Source organism: Hordeum vulgare, chromosome 6H (genome assembly GCF_904849725.1).
Source record: "Hordeum vulgare subsp. vulgare chromosome 6H, MorexV3_pseudomolecules_assembly, whole genome shotgun sequence".
Classification (NCBI taxonomy): domain Eukaryota; kingdom Viridiplantae; phylum Streptophyta; class Magnoliopsida; order Poales; family Poaceae; genus Hordeum; species Hordeum vulgare.
Window position 1 is genome coordinate 294,283,079 of NC_058523.1, and position 7,177 is coordinate 294,290,255.

Here is a 7,177-nt window from a genome sequence, read left to right on the forward strand (position 1 = left end):
AGGAGGAGAAGAAGAAGAAATCAAGAAGAACGAGGAGAAGGAGGAGGAGGAGAAGGACTAGAAGGTCCTTGCCCTTCTCCTTATCCTCCTCCACCTCCTCCTTCTCTTTCTTCTCTTCTTCTTCTTCTTCTTATTATTATTTCTTTTCATTTTGCCTATTTCTTCTCCTCTTCTCCTCTTGTTGGAGCTAAATTACCTAATTATGTCCTTTTGGAGCTAAATGGGCTAATTATCCAATTTTAGAGGAAAAAAAGCTAAATAGATAATATTCATGAGCTAACCAAGGTTCTTATGCCATTTTGAGCTTATTATGGCATTTTGGAGCTAAATGGGCTAATTATGTCATTGTTGGGGAAATTAAAGCAACAATTATATGAAAGAGGAGAAGAAAGAGGAGGAGGAGGAGAAGAAGAAGAAATCAAGAAGAAGGACAAGAAGGAGGAGAAGGAGGAGGAGGAGGAGGAGAAGGACTAGAAGGTCCTTGGCCTTCTCCTTCTCCTCCTCCTCCTCCTCCTTCTCCTTCTTCTCTTCTTCTTCTTCTTCTTCTTCTTCTTTCTTTTCGTTTTGCCTATTTCTTCTCCTCTTCTCCTCTTGTTGGAGCTAAATTACCTAATTATGTCTTTTTGGAGCTAAATGGGCTAATTATCCCATTTTAGAGGAAAACAAGCTAAGTATATAATATTCATGAGCTAATTAAGGTTCTTATGCCATTTTGAGCTTATTATGGTATTTTGGAGCTAAATGGGTTAATTATGTCATTGTTGGAGAAATTAAAGCAAGGATAATATGAAAAAGGAGAAGAAAGAGTAGGAGGAGGAGAAGAAGAAGAAATCAAGAAGAAGGAGGAGAAGGAGGAGGAGGATAAATACTAGAAGGTCCTTGGCATTCTCCTTCTCCTCCTCCTCCTCTTCCTTCTCCTTCGTCTCTTCTTCTTCTTCTGCTTCTGCTTCTTCTTCTTTCTTTTCATTTTGCCTATTTCTTCTCCTCTTCTCCTCTTGTTGGAGCTAAATTACCTAATTATGTCTTTTTGGAGCTAAATGGGCTAATTATCCCATTTTAGAGGAAAACAAATAAGTATATAATATCGATGAGCTAAGGAAGGTTCTTATGCCATTTTGAGCTTATTATGGTATTTTGTAGCTAAATGGGCTAATTATGTCATTGCTGGGGAAATTAAAGCAAGGATATTATGAAAGAGGAGAAGAAATAGGAGGAGGAGGAGAAGAAGAAGAAATCAAGAAGAAGGAGGAGAAGGAGGATAAGGATTAGGAGGAGAAGGACTAGAAGGTCCTTGGCCTTCTCCTTCTCCTCCTCCTCCTCCTCCTCCTTCCTCTCTTCTTCTTCTTCTTCTTCTTCTTCTTCTTTCTTTTCATTTTGCCTATTTCTTCTCCTCTTCTCCTCTTGTTGGAGCTAAATTAACTAATTATGTCTTTTTGGAGCTAAATGGGCTAATTATCCCATTTTAGAGGAAAACAAGTTAAGTATATGATATTCATGAGCTAACCAAGGTTGTTATGCCATTTTGAGCTTATTATGGTATTTTGGAGCTAAATGGGCTAATTATGTCACTGTTGGGGAAATTAAAGCAAGGATTATATGAAAGAGGAGAAGAAAGAGGAGGAGGAGGAGGAGAAGAAGAAATAAAGAAGAAGGAGGAGAAGGAGGAGGAGGAGAAGGACTAGAAGGTCCTTGGCCTTCTCCTTCTCCTCCTCCTCCCCCTTCTCCTTCTTCTCTTCTTCTTCTTCTTCTTCTTCTTCTTCTTTCTTTTATTTTTGCCTATTTCTTCTCCTCTTCTCCTCTTGTTGGAGGTAAATTACCTAATTATGTCTTTTTGGAGCTAAATGGGCTAATTATCCCATTTTAGAGGAAAACAAGCTAAGTATATAATATTCATGAGCTAATCAAGGTTCTTATGCCATTTTGAGCTTATTATGGTATTTTGGAGCTAAATGGGCTAATTATGACATTGTTGGGGAAATTAAAGCAAGGATAATATGAAAGAGGAGAAGAAAGAGGAGGAGGAGGAGAAGAAGAAGAAATCAAGAAGAAGGAGGAGAAGGAGGAGAAGGAGGAGGAGGAGAAGGACTAGAAGGTCCTTGGCCTTCTCCTTCTCCTCCTCCTCCTCCTCCTTCTCCTCCTTCTCTTCTTCTTCTTCTTCTTCTTCTTTTGCTTCTTCTTCTTTCTTTTCATTTTGCCTATTTCTTCTCCTCTTCTCCTCTTGTTGGAGCTAAATTACCTAATTATGTCTTTTTGGAGCTAAATGGGCTAATTATCCCATTTTAGAGGAAAACAAGCTAAGTATATAATATTCATGAGCTAACGAAGGTTCTTATGCTATTTTGAGCTTATTATGGTATTTTGGAGCTACATGGGCTAATTATGTCATTGTTGGGAAAATTCAAGCAAGGATAATATGAAAGAGGAGAAGAAATAGGAGGAGGAGGAGGAGAAGAAGAAGAAATCAAGAAGAAGGAGGAGGAGGAGGATAAAGAGGAGGAGGAGAAGGACTAGAAGGTCCTTGGTCATCTCCTTCTCCTCCTCCTCCTCCTTCTCCTTCTCTTCTTCTTCTTCTTCTTCTTCTTCTTCTTCTTCTTCTGCTTCTGCTTCTTCTTCTTTCTTTTAATTTTGCCTATTTCTTCTCCTCTTCTCCTCTTGTTGGAGCTAAATTACCTAATTATGTCTTTTTGGAGCTAAATGGGCTAATTATCCCATTTTAGAGGAAAACAAGCTAAGTATATAATATTCATGAGCTAACCAAGGTTCTTATGCCATTTTGCGCTTATTATGGTATTTTGGAGCTAAATGGGCTAATTATGTCATTGTTGGGGAAATTAAAGCAAAGATAATATGAAAGAGGAGAAGAAAGCGGAGGAGGAGGATAAGAAGAAGAAATCAAGAAGAAGGACAAGGAGGAGGAGGAGAAGGACTGGAAGGTCCTTGGCCTTCTCCTTCTCCTCCTCCTCCTCCTTCTCCTTTTTCTATTCTTCTTCTTCTCCTCTTCTCCTCTTGTTGGAACTAAATTTCCTAATTATGACCTTTTGGAGCTAAATGGGCCAATTATCCCATTTTAGAGGAAAAAAAGCTAAGTATATAATATTCATGAGCTAACCAAGGTTCTTATGCCATTTTGAGTTTATTATGGCATTTTGGAGCTAAATGGGCTAATTATGTCATTGTTGGGGAAATTAAAGCAAGGATAATATGAAAGAGGAGAAGAAAGAGAAGGAGGAGGAGGAGAAGAAGAAATCAAGAAGAAGGAGGAGAAGGAGGAGGAGGAGAAGGACTAGAAGGTCCTTGGCCTTCTCCTTATTCTCCTCCTCCTCCTACTCCTTCTCCTTCTTCTCTTCTTCTTCTTCTTCTTCTTCTTCTTTATTTTCATTTTGCCTATTTCGTCTCCTCTTCTCCTCTTGTTGGAGCTAAATTACCTAATTATGTCTTTTTGGAGCTAAATGGGATAATTATCCCATTTTAGAGGAAAATAAGCTAAGTATATAATATTCATGAGCTAACCAAGGTTTTTATGCCATTTTGAGCTTATTATGGTATTTTGTAGCTAAATGGGCTAATTATGTCATTGTTAGGGAAATTAAAGCAAGGATAATATGAAAGAGGAGAAGAAATAGGAGGAGGAGGAGAAGAAGAAGAAATCAAGAAGAAGGAGGAGGAGGAGGATAAGGATTAGGAGGAGAAGGACTAGAAGGTCCTTGGCCTTCTCCTTCTCCTCTTCCTCCTCCTCCTTCTCCTTCCTCTCTTCTTCTTCTTCTTCGTCTGCTTCTTCTTCTTTCTTTTCATTTTGCCCATTTCTTATCCTCTTTTCCTCTTGTTGGAGCTAAATTACCTAATTATGTCTTCTTGGAGCTAAATGGGCTAATTATCCCATTTTAGAGGAAAACAAGCTAAGTATATAATATTCATGAGCTAACCAAGGTTCTTATGCCATTTTGAGGTTATTATGGCATTTTGGAGCTAAATGGGCTAGTTATGTCATTGTTGGGGAAATTAAAGCAAGGATAATATGAAAGAGGAGAAGAAAGAGGAGGATGAGGAGGAGAAGAAGAAATCAAGAAGAAGGAGGAGAAGGAGGAGGAGGAGAAGGACTAGAAGGTCCTTGGCCTTCTCCTTCTCCTCCTCGTCCTCGTCCTCCTTCTCCTTCTTCTCTTCTTCTTCTTCTTCTTTCTTTTCATTTTGCCTATTTCTTCTCCTCTTCTCCTCTTGTTGGAGCTAAATTACCTAATTGTGTCGTTTTGGAGCTAAATGGGCTAATTATCCCATTTTAGAGGAAAACAAGCTAAGTATATAATATTCATGAGCTAACCAAGGTTCTTATGCCATTTTGAACTTATTATGGCATTTTGGAGCTATATGGGCTAATTATGTCATTGTTGGGGAAATTAAAGCAAGGATAATATGAAAGAGGAGAAGAAAGAGGAGGAGGAGGAGAAGAAGAAGAAATCAAGAAGAAGGAGGAGAAGGAGGAGAAGGAGGAGGACTAGAAGGTCCTTGGCCTTCTCCTCCTTCTCCTCCTCCTTCTCCTCCTCCTCCTCCTCCTCCTTCTCCTCCTTCTCCTTCTTCTCTTCTTCTTCTTCTTCTTTATTTTTATTTTTCCTATTTCTTCTACTCTTCTTGGAGCTAAATTACCTAATTATGTCTTTTTGGAGCTAAATGGGCTAATTATCTCATTTTAGAGAAAAACAAGCTAAATATATAATATTCATGAGCTAACCAAGGTTCTTATGCCATTTTGAGGTTATTATGGCATTTTGGAGCTAAATTGGCTAGTTATGTCTTTTTGGGGAAATTAAAGCAAGGATAATATGAAAGAGGAGAAGAGAAACTTACCGTAGTGGTCATCAAGGAGGAGAAACACCACAGTTGCTCGCGGTGGCTTCGTTTGGAGACGGTTGCCCTGGAGAAGGTTCGTGCGATGCCGCTCGGGAGTTATTGTGCAGAAAAGATATTTTGCAATGTCTTAGTTAGCATGATGACACTCAATTATTAATACTAGTTTATAATGAAACTCACCGTGTCAATCGAAGAGAAGACGGGCATCGGCGGAGGGACTTGACCGCTCTTCTTGCACAGACCCTGAAGAGTTGGTCGTATTAGTTAGTAATGAAACTGGCATTACACACATGATTTGGCTAATGTGAAAAAAACATACCACAAAAAGCTCGTACAGGGCCCATTGACCCGCCTCATTCCGGGCCCTCTCCTCCTCAATCAATTGTGCCGTGGTCTGGTCCCTCTCATCAAGAGCAACCTGGCTTGCCAAGCTCTCTTTCTCAAGAGCAGCCTGGTTTGCCGCTCTCTCTTTAAGAAGAGCAGCCTGAAACACCATTCCTCATTACCACAGTAATGATCTATGGTGACACACATAATGAAATGGATGAAAGTGTTCTTAGTCCATACAACTAACCTCGATGGCAAGTTCGACTGGCCGTGGACGACGCGTTATCTCAGGACAACTGCTCGACTGGCGTGCCTTGATCTCCGGAAGAGTGAGTGGACAACGTATTATACCATCTCCAATGGCTATCGAGCCATGGGGCCTCCCGCCACAAGATATCATCACCAGCTCTGGATCCAAAGGTTCCTGGCTAGGGTTAAAGTCATCCCCTTTCGTAGGCTTCCCCGCGTCCCTGTTTGCCACGAGCTTCTGGTAGGATGATATGTTGGTGAAGTTATTGGGATCATCCAGGTCAGACTCAGAGAATGCCTTCGCCTTCTTGTACGAGGCAGTATGGGCCATGCCATAAAGGTCGTACAAGTGTGATATCTCCGTCTTATTGTGATGCGCCTAAAAGAGAGGAACAAAATATTATCCTCAAGAATGAATTGCATGAATCATGAAGCAAATCACATACCCATTTTCGTCCAAACTGAAGTAAGTTGGCGCTGCCTTGATGATGTGGCACACCAACCATTTGGGTACGCCGATCCTTCGCATTCTCGTGGACTACTCGCCAGCTGCCCGTGCACCACTCATCAACCAACGCCTCCCAACAATCCATCTTATGCGCACACCATCTCGGGGGCACCTATAAGTTATTAGAAAGAATTTTCAGCGCTACGCCTATGAATGAAATCAAGAAAACTACGTAGAAGGACTTAAGAATAGGTAATTACCTTCATGTATTGCTCCTTCTTTAGAAACTTTCCGCGGCAATCCTTCTTCTGCTTCTTAATACCACGCGTGGCATAGTAATCTCGAATAGCCTGCGGCCGAGCCTCGTGGCGCAAGTTCTGTAGTAACCGCCTACACTCGGCCTCGAGAACCCTGGTCGCCTCCTCCTCATATCCATCCTCACACGTATAGAAGGTCTGCAATCAAACGTGAAAACACCGATTAGTACAATAATTAGCTATATTGTTAATTTTAGATTCTGTAAAAGGATAATTTACCCAAAAGCTCTTGATCACCATCTTGGCCCTCGTGTGGCACAAGACACCATCTATAATCTCCTCCGGCGAGGCCTGCGCAGCCTGGTAGTGCTCCCAGGAAAATCCTAGTGTAGGAACCTGACCCTCACCAGGCAACGTGCCAAACCCCGGGAAATTTGTCCGACAAAGCACACCAAGGACGGAGTTCGGCCTACGGACTCCAAGAGGGTGTACCCATCCCCTGCAGTATGATAAGGTCAACGCATTAGATATTTGAACAAACTTGAAGGCAAAAGCTAAAAAAAGAGTAAATGTACTTGCCTATTTCCTTCAGGTTTAATCACCGGCCTCTGCTCGCGGGTAGCCGGCGCGACCGGGAGACGTGTACTACCACGCTTGTACACGGTGGCCCCGTCCAGCTGCACATCACCCTCACTATCCGTAAGCTCATCCCCGCCATCCCCGCCACCTGAGCCACCCGGACCCTCGGTCCAATCCGGCAACTCGGTACGATCCGGCCAGGTCTCCCATCCGGGCCTCTCCACGTCGGGTGAAGCCTCCGGAACCGTAGTCTCTTCCGGCTGCTCCTCGGCCGAATGCACCTCGACCCGAGGCTGCTCCTGGACCGGAGTCTCATGGGACGAATGTCCGTCAACAACAGGCTCCTAGAACGGAGTCCCCGTAGCCTCCTCCGCAAACGGGTCGACCATACTAGTCCTATGCTCGGGTGAATGAGCTGGTGGTGGTGGCGAGGACGGCTCAACAGTCCTCCTGGATCTTCCGTGGCCACCACCTC